Source organism: Pezoporus flaviventris, unplaced genomic scaffold, assembly GCF_033815535.1.
Source record: "Pezoporus flaviventris isolate CSIRO_AGI_PZ_B2104156 unplaced genomic scaffold, CSIRO_AGI_Pfla_v1 ptg000007l, whole genome shotgun sequence".
Lineage (NCBI taxonomy): Eukaryota > Metazoa > Chordata > Aves > Psittaciformes > Psittacidae > Pezoporus > Pezoporus flaviventris.
The window spans coordinates 3,101,142-3,114,639 of NW_026892555.1; positions in this window are offsets into that span (position 1 = coordinate 3,101,142).

The following is a 13,498-nucleotide window of genomic DNA, read 5'->3' on the forward strand; positions in this document are numbered from 1 at the left end:
GTCAGCCGTGTCAGCCTATGTCCATGCTAGCTCAAAAAGAAGGATTACATTAAAAATAATGAGTCATCAGGTTGCTTAGCGACGTCTGAACCCGAGGTCAGTATAGCCTTGATGCTATTGCAACATCTCCATTTGATGTAGACGTCTCCACGTCAGCCCCTTCAGCATAGAGGCTGAGACAATAACAGCATCTTTCCACGTCCATTTTCCCACTAAAACAAGGATTTCTTTGACTCCATCTAAATGCTTTCATTCCCCAGCTCCAGTGCACCAAGCTGAGTGTACATCACCTCTTCAGGCATCCCTTGGGACTAATGGGAGAACAAGCTACGTGAGTCAGCATCCTGCTCCAACAGTGGACGCCCAAGAAATAACATAGGCTTACAACAAATATATGACAATATTTCCTTAAAACACTTCCCATCATTCAGCAGCACAAGGGTTGGGAATTTCCCAGGTAAGAAAAGGGATCTGTGCATTTTGAAGTCTTCAGTGAACTTTCCTCCTGGAATTTTCCCATCTCTTTCTGAGCATACACAAACATCCCAGATCCACAGTCTCCTGCAGCAAGGTGCTCCACGGTTTTATGTCACACAGTGTGAACAATCACCTCTTCTTCTTGACCTTTGGTAGCTTCTTTTGGTGTCCTCTAGTTCTTGCATTGCAGGGCTTGTGAAAAGCCATCCCCCTTAGCTTCCACCTTCGTGCTGCCGCAGTGATATTGTCACACGCCCCTTCAATCCTTACTTTTCCAGCCTGAGGACTCCTAAAGCTTGGCAGCACTGCTTCTCTGCAGAGCAGGTCAGCAGAGGGAGCTGATGGTCTGAGCCCTTCCAGCAGCTTATGAATCTTTGCCTGTTTCAGCTTTAAAGGCTCAGTCTAAATATAAAACAATGTCCATTGTTCCTCCCAGCTGCATGGCCGAGAGTTTCAGAGCAATCAAACAGCCTATTAAGGCAATGCACTCAGAAGCAAGAATAATGACACTTAAGATAATGTTTTGTTCTGAACAAGGGCAGATTTCGGGGCTTGTTCAAAGATCAGCCAAGAGAATGAGACAAGCAAGGATAAAAAGCCCTGATTCAGACAACTTGACAAGGTTGACACCTTGTAGGCTGTTGCTCTTACTTGTGTTACCAGAGCATGAAAGATCCTGCCTTGAACAACATGTACCACCCAGATCTATGGAAGCATAGCTTGACTTTTGATAGAAACACCCTTGAAGTCTCAGAGACATCATCTGTGCCTCTGTTTCTCCATTCTTTTATGTTTTGTCCTCTTTATGATCGTTTCATCAGGACAAAAAGAATGTCTTGTCATGGTGGTTAAGAGCTAATGTAACTCAGACTGAAGTCCTAGCTAATGTGACCCAGTCTGGCCCAGACTTTACCACTATACATGAACTTTGTCACAGGTTCAGCCTGGAGGAATTAATCACCTGCAAAAAGCTCAGTTTCCAGAGTCTTTCCCCAAATTCTTGGGCATGTTTCCCCTGAACCTTTTCTGCCTTATAAAAGGACATGGTCAAGTGTGAGGCATCCCTGGCTACGGCAGAGGGTTGGAACTACATGATCTTGGTCCTTTACAACCCAAACCATTGATTCTATGATTCTATGACTTTGCCTCAGTGTGGAGGAAACTAGAGGCTTGGGGGGATGTTGCCCAAGAGAAGATGATGTTGGTGAGGTCTGTATGAGGTCCAGGGAATGGGAAGCTTTGCCTGTAACCCCTGATATCCCCACATGTCCCTAACCTGGGCCCTGGAGATACCAACTGAAGTAGAGGCTGGGCCCCTCACTACAGGAGAGACATTGAGGTGCTGAAGTGGGGCCAGAGAAGGGCAACGGAGCTGGTGCAGGGCCTGGAGCACAAGTGTGATGGGGAATGGCTGAGGGACTGGGGGGTTCAGTCTGGAGAAGAGAAGGCTCAGGGTGGACCTTATCTCTCTCTACAACTGCCTGACAGGAGGATGGAGAGAAGTGGGGTCAGTCTTTTCTCCCAGGGAACAAGGGATGGGACAAGAAGAAATGGTCTCAAGCTGCACCAGGGCAGGTTTAGATGGAGCTGAGGAACAATTCCTTCCCCAGAGGGGCCTCAGGCATTGGAACAGGCTGCCCAGGGCAGGGCTGGAGTCACTGTCCCTGGAGGTGTTCTCACTGAGACGAGGTCCTCAGTGCCATGTCTTCAACACAAAAAGGACATGGAACTGTTGAACAAGTCCAGAGGAGGCCACAGGGATGATCAGGGGACTGGAGCACCTCCCGTATGAAGACAGGCTGAGAAAGTTGGGGCTGTTCAGCCTGGAGAAGAGAAGGCTGCGTAGAGACCTCAGAGCAGCTTCCAGTATCTGAAGGGGGCCTATAGGGATGCTGGGGAGGGACTCTTCATTAGAGACTGTAGTGATAGAACAAGGGGTGATGGGTTCAAACTGAAACAGGGGAAGTTTAGATTGGATATAAGGAAGAAGTTCTTTACTGTGAGGGTGGTGAGGCACTGGAATGGGTTGCCCAGGGAGGCTGTGAATGCTTCATCCCTGGCAGTGTTCAAGCCCAGGTTGGACGAAGCCTTGGGTGACATGGTTTAGTGTGAGGTGTCCTTGCCCATGGCAGGGGGGTTTTAACTGGATAATCTTAAGGTCCTTTCCAACCAAACTGTTCTATGATTCTATGGGTTAGTTGTGGCCTTGGCAGTGCTGGGGTAAGGATTAGACTTGATGATCTTATAGGTCTTTACCTACCTGGTTGATTCTATGACTCCCTGGGAAGCCAACTGCGTCAGGTGGCCCAGGGCCCTGATGCCTTCCAGTCCTCCGGAAACATCAGGAGAAAAAAAAAAAGTCTGTGTTGGTCTGATTTGGCCCCAAACCCGCTCATAAAAAGAAATTACAACCCACACTCAATGGCATTTCCCGCTCAGCAGAAAGCAGCTCTCACTCCCCCATCACCCCTGGGTTTGGCACCCTCCAGCCTCCACGTGCTTTGGCAGAGTGTCTTTGATGCGCGGCGCAGAGGAGCCTCGCGTCTCGTTTCTGGCAGCTGCATTGCACCACTGGGTAATTCTGTGGCTAAACTGTTTAAACAACGTTAATGGCTTTACAAACTCACTCTCAAAACAGCCTGAAGTGTAAAGCCAGTGCAGCTGAAGCAGCGTGCTGGGGCTTAGGCGTGTTTAGATAAGAGTGGGTGCAAAGTAAGCGTCCAGAGTGCTCCAAACGAGCTACTCGAAAGCTGCGAACTGGAGGCTTCTGCCTCTTAACTCCATCTCCTGTGTTATAGTGGGGTAGGGGATGAGTATTATAGAGTCACAGAATGGTTTGGGGTGGAAAGGAACTTACAATAACCCAATCCCACCCCCCTGCCATGGGCAGGGACACCTCACACTAAACCATGTCACCCAAGGCTCTGTCCAACCTGGCCTTGAACACTGCCAGGGATGGAGCATTCACAACATCCCTGGGCAACCCATTCCAATGCCTCACCACCCTCACAGTAAAGAACTTCTTCCTTATATCCAATCTAAACTTCCCCTGTTTCAGTTTAAACCCATCAGCCCTTGTCCTATCACTACAGTCCCTAATGAAGAAGTACTTTTATTTGTCTTGGCAGCCAGCTCCCCGCATCTGCAGCAGGAGAAAACAACATCAGGTCCATGGGTATGCCCAGGTTTGCAAAACAGCAATAAATACCATTCAAATTAAAATCAAAGGCTTAGCTGGGGGTATTGAACGTGTGACGAAAGTTCAGCCTTTAAAACAGGGCAAATCTGGCTCGCACCCACCCACCTGAGGCAGAACCTGCAGCACAGTGTCATGTTCTCAGCTTTTAGTCAGGATGTGCCCTGGCTCCTCAACCAGGTAAGGAGGAGGTTGAGAAATACAGTGCAGCTTGCTGGAGGGCAAGACTCAGCTGGATGAATATGGGGAGAGTGCAAACCACAGTGAGGAAAGGGACTCATCATCAGGGACTGTAGGAATAGGACAAGGGGTGATGGGTTCAAACTGAAACAGGGGAAGTTCATGTTAGATATAAGGAAGAAGTTCTTTACTGTGAGGGTGCTGAGGCACTGGAATGGGTTGCCCAAGGAAGTTGTGAATGCTTCAATCCCTAGCAGTATTCAAGGCCAGGATGGACAGAGCCTTGGGTGACATGGTCTAGTGTGAGGTATCCCTGCACATGGTTGGAACTGAATGATCTTAAGGTCCTTTACAACCCAAACCATTCTATGATTCTATGATTGTAAGTCCAAAAAAGCAGACGCAGAAACATGGCAGCATGGGCAGTGACCGCAATTCCCCATCCAGACCTGTTCTGGATTCAACACAGAAACCTGTCAATGAGTACCAGAGCTCTACATGCTCATGTGTATTTGGACACCTACCCCAGTGCTTGCACGGGGCTTTGTGCCCACCACACAGGTCATGCTGTGATTATGGTAGTCATAACAGCATCACATGGCCTTTTAGCAGCCCAGGTTTCACAAGTCACCCACTGCATCCACGTAGTTGCAGCTGTACTCAGTAATTTGGGCCAAGGAAAATTAGGTTAGGGATGTGTTTGTGCTGTGATTTACACCAGGATAAATCAGTGGTTCTGCCCCAGTGGCTGGCTGTCTACCAGCAAAGGAACAGTGAGATAAGGTCAGCATAGACCTTTGGAGTGTCTGCAGGAGAGATTTAGTGCATGACAGCGTGGCTCAGGCTCGTACTTAGGAAACCAAACAGATTCAACATTAAAACTAAGGGCATGTTTTAACAATACGGATGACAAACCGCTAAGGCAAGTCAGTACGGGAAGGGGTGGATTTGTCAGTTCATGATGGCTTCAAATCAAAACCATAGACTTCCCTAGCCAAACACAGCTTGTGGCAAGTGAGATGCTCTGAAACACTCTTCACTGCAAACCGAGGATGTAGTGTGAGATCTGGGTTTCTTACCAAGTAGTTTTGCAGCCAGTGGTCAGCCATCATCACACTGGTCCTGACACCAGCTAAGAGGAAACCCAGCCATGAATGGATAAGACCCAAAGCCCTAACACGGACCATGCTCCCAAAACAGTGCTAATCAAGTCCTTCTCTCAAATCTGTGCCCCAGCATGAACCAGAAACAGCTGGTTCCTTCTGGATCCAACTCTTTGGTTATACAGCGCCCCAACCCAGAGCATCTACACTCTTCCCAAGTGGAAACCATTGGGTTCCAAAGATGCTCTGCACAGAGCTGATGGTGGCATAGACCTTGTGTGGTCTCAGGACTGGGTTTAGTGAGACAGTCTCACTCTCAGAGCCTGACCCAGAGCTGGATTTAGGCACTGTGTGGGGCATGGTCCACCCTGCCATGCTATTCCCATGTCACAAGGTTCTGGCACATCTACTATTGCACTTAATGGGGCCTCTTGAGTCACTGCTTTCCCATGAGCTCCTCCTCTCCAAGTGGTGAGAGGTTTTCCAATGTCAGTTGTGCCCAGAAACATATAAAAGGCTGCTATACACTATTCCATCAACCTGCCCCACGTCCCTTCACCTCCAATTGCAATCCCACATGGTTCGTGAAAAAGGAGCTATGTCCAGAAAGATAGGAACAAATCAATCAAAAAGGGGGGATTTGTGGGAAATTCCTTCCCTCTGCCAGGCCAGTAGATGCTTCTCAAGCATGTTGTTCAATCTGTGCACATCTGGAGTTAATACAGATGGTGATTGAGAGCATCCAGAGATTTACATGTGATGGCAGCCACTGGTCATCCACAGGATGCTTTTCCTTAACAGTTCCTCCCAAAACTGTCTTGGGCAATTTACTGAGCAATGATGCAAAAGCCTGAGGCTGCTGAAGTCAGGAGAAGGTCTGCCAATGACTCTGAAGGTTTGCAGTCTGGTTTTAGCATTGACAGGCTGAGAGGGATCAAACAGGAAAGAGGGTTTGGGAAGAGAGGCAGTCTCTGGCCAGCACAAAAGGCAAACCAGTTGTTTGCTACGTTACAGTGGTGGTTGTGGGGACCCTACAGTGAGCAGGGGCCACTGAAGGATTCAGTGACTGAGGTCAGGGCTGGCCAAGCTGGGACCTCAAGCCCAATGCAAGTGTAAAGGAAGTAAAAGGGTTGAAGAGAGGCTGTGTCCATTGCTGATGCTGTCTCTCAGGGTAGCTTCCTCCTGGCCTGGCAGCGACCTAGGACATGTCCACCCTGTGGTGATGGATGCACAAAGAAGCAGGACCATGCTCACTGATGCTGGACACAACCTGGCAGCCTTCATCTCTCTCCAGTAGCAGGCAGGCCTTATAGACCCACCCAAGGGAGTGCAAGGGGCTCTGCCCTTCCCACACCTTCACTCCCCATCTCCTTGTGGCCTCTTCAGTAGGAGAGGAGGCAAAAGGAAATCAGAGGAGGCAAAAGGAAGCCAAAGGAGGTCAGAGATACCTTGTTCTGCTCTGGGATGGCTGCAGCTCCTTGCAGTTCAACCCCTCCAGCAAAGATGCCCTACAGGGCTTCTCCAGCTCACTGCCCTGCTGTGATTCATGGCTCCTCTCCTGCCCTTCCTTACATGGGAACTTTGCATTTCCACACATTTCCTGCACTGGGAAAGTCAATACCAAGAAGTGTCTTTTCATATGCTCTGCCACCACTTTGTTCCCCTGGTCCCCTTCCAGGAGAAGGTCACAGACCGAGAATGCTTCCTGGTGCTCCCCACACAACAGTTCCTTGGGGTGCCCCTGTCCCACGCCATCCCCTTCCATCTGAGTCATCACAAATGCCATTCACACTCACAAGCACACATCCCTTCACCATGTAGCAACCCCTACTCATTCCTGTGTCCCCAAATAATGGAGCAGATGCAGCAGGTTGGTCAGGCAATGCATCCCTGCCTATCAAAGCACGTGTGAAGAGCTCTGGTGGAGCAGCCGCTCTCAACATGGGCATTCACTCTTGAGTGCTGAGAAACACTTTCTCTTTGGGCTCCCCAACCATCATCATGTTTAGTTCCAGATGACCAAGAGCCTGAAAAGCTGGAGCTGGGAAGAGCACAGGGAGAGATGGACAGGAGCCCATTTCCTTACAAAGCCAGGCTAAAAATAGGGCGGGAGCAGCCCTTGAGACGGCGCCGGGTCCATCCTTTTGTGCCGAGGTGGGACCACTTCTACGAAAGCATTTGCGACACACACTATTTATAGTCCCCTCCAGCTCCTCCCTGAGCAAGCTGCTTGTGTTTGACCCCAGCACCCTGCTCCCTCATGTCAGGGGCACACCACAGGGCTGCCCATCTCTTCCCATCAGCGGTCCTTCCCTTTGCAGCCACCATTTATGGATCTGGAGGCTGTCACCATGTACCTGCACCCATAAGGGACCATGGAGATGGTGTGTCCTCACCCTCGTCTTTCTGCTCCTGTTTCCAGGCACTAGCACACACAAGCCACTGAAGCAATGAGCTCCTCCTTCATTTTTACAAGATAAAACAGAGTGATTAAAAATTAATTTTAGTGAAAGTATTTTAGTAGAAGTATTTTTAAAAGTAATTAAAACCTATATATTTTTCCTATTTCTTTATGGTTAATTTCTGCCTCTTTACTTTATGGCTAATATTTTCATTCCCATCTATCTCCATGGGACATGCTTTCCCATGGTGAATACCATCTGCTTGATTCTCTCATCCTTCCTTAGCACAGATACACCAGCTATCTCCAGCATCCCTGTGCTGTTACACATGCTACAGATCCAGCAGTCATAGGCCAGGGTGGACAGAGCCTTGGGTGACATGGTTTAGTGTGAGGTGTCCCTGCCCATGGCAGGGGGGTTGGAAGTGGATGATCTTAAGGTCCTTTCCAACCCTAACTATTCTATGATTCTATATACAGGTTAAGATGGACCAAACCTGGTGATTCCTCCACCGTATCAAACCCACATCCCCTCAAAGGGGACCAAATCCTCAGAAATACAATCCCTGCGCTTTGCAAATCCTCCTCTTACCCTGGCAGTGGTGTCCAAGGAGACCTTGTCTCTCAGCTCACTCCTTGTTTTGAGTCAGAAAGTTTGGCTTTCCCCATCATCCTTCCTTTGTCCCATTCTGCTCCTATGGACCAGCCAGCCCCATAGATGTTTAATACTGACTGAAAAGTTCATTATTGTCCAGTTGCAGCAAAAGCAGAATTTTTTGGTTTATGTTGGGAGGTGAAGCTCTCCCTGTTTAGAAAAAGAAAAAAAAAGAAGAAAGGCTGAGGATTTATTTAGAGAGAAAAAAATCTAATAAAATAAAACAAAATCGAATTAAGCTTAAATAAATTTAAAGTAAAATAATAAAATAATTATAATATAATATAATATAATATAATATAATATAATATAATATAACAAAATAAATCACAGCCAGGAGTGCAGTTGCCAACTCTCTGAGCAAATAATCCATGCACTTCTTACTGCCTGTGTCCTTGATGGGCAGAGTTTGCTCTGTAATGACAACCTGTCTTCTCCGCAGCCCTTTCTTATCCATCAGTTTCCATACAGGGGTATGCGAGACCTGGCTGTGGCAGCCAGCTCAGAAATGCTCCCTTTGCTAGCAGGGAAACAACGACAGAGCAGATGCGGATAAATGGGAATGGCCGTGTCAGGAAGGCAATTCCTAGGAAAAAATCTTCTGCCTTGTGAGAAGGCGATGGGAAGGAAAACCCTCCTGGGACAGCAGAGCCTGTGGAGGAAAGATGAGATGAGGCAGAACTTCAGACACTGCGGGTCTCTCCAAACAACTGATTGTCCTGAACACAGAAGAGAAGCAAAGGAACATGAATCAAGGCCAGGTTGGATGGGGCTTGAAGCAAGCTGCTCTAGTGGAAGGTGTCCCTGCCCGTGGCAGGGGTTGGAACTGGATGAGCTTTAAGGTCCCTTCCAACCAAACCAGTCTGGGGTTCTATGATTCTATGAAAGGACAAACAAGAGTGGGGTAGGAATGAGCTGGTCAGGAATTCCGGGAAAGGAAAACCAGCCCTTTCCAAACAGATTGGACTGGAGAAGAGCACCCAGCAAGTGGGCACAAAAGCCCAGCAGGATGGGATCACTGAACAGCTGTCCCACATCCCTTCCAACCCACCTATGGCAGGCACAACACCCAGTCACAATCCCTCTAGGTCAGGGGACCATTGCGAACATTGTAAAGAGAAAACTCAGTTGGAGCAAGGGAAAAACGGACCCTGCTTGTTCCTGATCCAAAGCATAAAATGAGCTGAGGGTTTTTGCAATTTCTCCCTCATCTCTTTCTGTTTCGCCACCTCTGACATTTTCCAGGGTGACTTTGAGATGGGTTCATCCCTCCTGCTTTCCAGTAGGATGAACTCTCCTCCCTTTCCATGCAAAACCAGCTTGTCAAATCCCCAGGGGACTGCAAGGGGATGGAACCCACTGCAGAAGTCCCCAGGGCCCTGGTTGCACAGCCCCATTCCTGGAAGGAACAGGGATGTTTAACCACGATGGCTCCTGTTTGCAGCTCCCACATGCACAGATGGGGTTTGCAGTTGCAGAGATTTTGCTCCAAAGCCCTGGCTGTGATTTCAAACCCAACAGTCCATGTTGCCTCCCTGCATTGCTGCTCCTTTTCCATGTCCCTGGCAGGTGAACAAGGAGGTGATGACATGTAATCTCATGGGGCTTGGGTGATTATTGCTTCTGCTGCTCACATTCAATAGCCACATGTTCCCATTGACTTTTATTTCAGATAACATGTGTTTCTTCATGCAACTATCACATCTCTCTGTATGGAATATTGAGCTTCTCTAAGCATCAAGCTGTGCTGCTTGTTCCATATGGGAAGGATCGGAAACGGCTTAGGCGGTGTTTCAAGATGCAGCTTGAAATGTTGGGCTGAAAAAAGGATCTTGGTTTGGAAGCACCATGAAAACATCATCTCGGGTTTCGGCAAGCTGAAAGTTAGGAATGAATTGCACGCCAGGATTTTTCAGGCTGGAAAGAAAGATGAGCAATAGGAGGGATGACAGAGATTTATAAAACCATGAAAAGCACAGGAAGGGAAGGGAGACTGAGTTTTCGTTATCTACTCTAACACAGAATCTAGGCCTTTTATCAAACCATCACAAGGAAGCTTCAAAGCAAATGCAGGGCAGTTCTTCCTGTAATGTGTGCTCAAACTGCACAAACCCTTGCCACTAAAAATTGCTTAAGTCAACAGGACAGTAGGTGATAAAGACAAACAATACAAAGGTTAAAGATGTAGAACTGATATGCAGCTTGAAAGACCTTTAATGCACAAGTATTGGAGGCAGGGAGAGCACTTGGAGGCAATAATTCGTATGTGTTTATTCTGATCTCATACAATGTGTGTAGATGCAGACCAAAAAGCTTCAATTCCCTTGTAAGCACAGAGGAGACATCCATCCACCCTAAGCTGGGTAGCACACAGCAACTAGAAAATGCCCCTGTTCCTGTCGTTTGAATGAGATTAAAACCAAATATCCCAGTCACTGGTCAGGGACAGTTTGTTCCTTTCTCAATTCCCAGTTCTTCAGGCCCTTCTCCAGCAATGAAAGGACAAGTAAAGGGAAAATGCCCATCCACTGACATGACCCTTTCCCTGAGGGGGCTGTTAGGAAGCAGTAGTTTGACTGGAGGTGACTGTCTATGTCCCAGGATACCACGAACAGCCTCACTTTGCCATGTTAAGTTCCCCAAGGTGTGCATGTGATAAGGCATCTTGGTGTTTCACCACAAAACAAACACCCAGCATCCCTGGATGTCCGTGATGCTGCTCTGAGCCAGGAGAATGGAGCAGAGGCTGCAGAGCTCCATTCCAACCTGAATTATTACATTACCATCTGTTCTGGTATTTATTTGCAGCCATGGTTGGACTCCTCCATTGCTTTCTTGACAGTGGATTGGTCCATCCCTGCAGGGTGAAACCCACAGCAATGCCAAACAGTGTTGTAATGTGACCAAACCACAACCAGACCCTGTAAGCTTGTGTTTAAGTTCATGGAATCATAGAACAGTGGGGATAGAATCATAAAATACTGACCCAGGTGCAGGACCTTGCACTTGGCCTCATTGAACCTCATGAGGTCCACATGGGCCCACTTCTCAAGCTTGTCCAGGTCTCTCCGAATGGCATCCCTTCCCTTAGTCAGGTTGACTGCACCACTCAGCTTGATGTCTGTAAACTTGCTGACAGTGTACTTGATCCCACTGTCTATGACATTGATGAAGATATGAAACATTCTTGGTCCCAGTCAGACCTCTGAGGGACACTACTCACCACTGATCTCCATCTGGACATTGAGCCATCGACCACTACTCTTTGGACGTAACCATCCATCAAATTCCTTATCCACTGATAGTCCACCCGTCAAATCCATATCTCACTAATTTAGAGAGAAGGATGTTGTGGGGGACTGTGTCAAAGGCCTTACAGAAGCCCAGATAGATGACATCTGTAGCCCTTCCCTTGTCTACTGATGTAGCCACTCCATTATAGAAAGACACAAGGTTGATCAGGCAGGACTTGGCCTTAGTGAAGCCATGCTGGCTGTCTTGAGTCACCTCTCTGTTCTCCATGTGCCTTAACATAGCTTCTAGGAGGATCTGTTACACGATCTTCCCAGGTTGGTAGTTCCCAGTGTCCTCCTTGCTACCCTTGCTAAAAAGGGGTGCACTGTTTCCCTTTTTCCATTCACCAGGGACTTCACCTCACTGCCATGGCTTTTCAAACATCATGGACAGTGGCTTGGTAACTACATCAGCCTTTTCCCTCAGAACTCTAGGATGCATCTTGACAGGTCCCATGGACTTATATATGTTCAAGTTCCTCAGGTGGTCACAAACGTGACCTTCTCTTACAGTGGGAGGGACTTTGCTCCCCCAGTCCCTGCGTGCAGTCCATCCAAGTTACGTGTATAGATCATATTCAGGTCCCTGGGATGCTCCTGTATAATTTACTGGTGTAGACATAGCCTATGCATCTTATCTCCAGTCATAGTGGGACTCATGAAGCCAAAACGCTACAAGGCTGTCATCAAGCTGTTGGGCACCATGAGTTCAGCTGTGATTTACGCCCCCAGTGTTCCTCATTGCCTATATCTGTCTGGGCATGTGCAGAGAAGGGAACATTTCCCACCTCATCCAACCCTGTTGCTGATGCTCCTGAGCACTGACAATCAGGCAGTCCTGATTAAACACTCAGCCTCTCAATGTGTCTCTCCTGCTCCGTGCCCTCAAGTTCAGTCTTGCCTCCAGGGAATTGCAGCACAACTTGGCTCTAACCAAAATAAACTGTCCTGGCACCAGATCCTGTTTTTCAAGATACAGCTTTAAAATAATAAGGAGCCACTTTTCCCTTTCCTTACTCTTACAGGGCTCCATTGTGAAAGCTTCTAAGATTGTCACCTACAACACCATCGTGACCCCAGTGTACCCGTCTATTTATTTTCTCATGAGATGCAATTCTGAAGCCGATGGAGATTTATAGCTTGAAAACAGACAAGATTTTCCATGGCTTGTAAACTTGTGGAAAAACCAGAGGGACAAAGACAGCTTGAGGCTTCGGAGCTGTAAAACAACACTCAGCCCATCTGATAAGTGCTTTAGACCTTATATCAATATTGTTCTTGCATTCGGGGGGTAGGAAGAGGGATTCTTCTACCCCAACAACAAGAGAAATCTCTTGGAAACAACAACAAAACCACAGGCCTGGGTAATCCCCATTAGTATAAACAAAGCTGCGGCTCAGATTGTACAAGCTGGAATCGGGCAGATTTATTCCTGTAGCACTCTGGGACCAAAGAGATATCAAAGTGGTCACGGAAGTATTTTGGAAGCTCCCCAAGTGCATCCTTTTGTCATCTTCTCTCCTTTAACTGGAAGGAATCGAGCCCCAAGAACCATAATCCCTCTCGGATCTCCCACTCTGTTCCTGCTGTTATTTTAACTTCAGGCACAGCAGCCCTTTGAAAAAGGCCCCGTTCCCACTGCCTGGGAGCTATGGGAAAAAGCTATCTTGGTCCTATCAGGAATGTGCCTCGCCTCTGCCCTGCGGTTGTGCTGCCTTCGGAGAAACTGGTGTCACAAAGCACCGCAGAAGGACGGGCCACGGCGTTCCCTTGGAAGAGCTGGGGAAAGAAGGGGACAAGCAGATCAGGCTGTGCTGTCCTTTTGCTTCTTAGAGCCTTAGAATCTTTTTTATTCCCTGTTTCTTGGGGATGAGAATGTTTTAGAGAGGTGGAAAGTTTAGGACAACATGCAGAAGGGCTTTGGAAAAACCATGCAGCTGGAGGCCAACTGGGATGCTGGAAAGCATCTCACACAGTGCTAGGAGCAACGGAATCAAGACCTTTCTGGCTGGTCTTTGTTAACTAGCTCTCCATAGGGTATAATGGGAGCTCTCACCTAGTACATGTGCATACATGGACATGGAGACTCCTACATGTCTGGGTCTCACCCTGGAGCTGGTGGGATAAATTCCACCATAGGTACTAGGACCATGGAAGTTACACAGGAAGGGCTAAGTGGAGAAGAACTGGTTT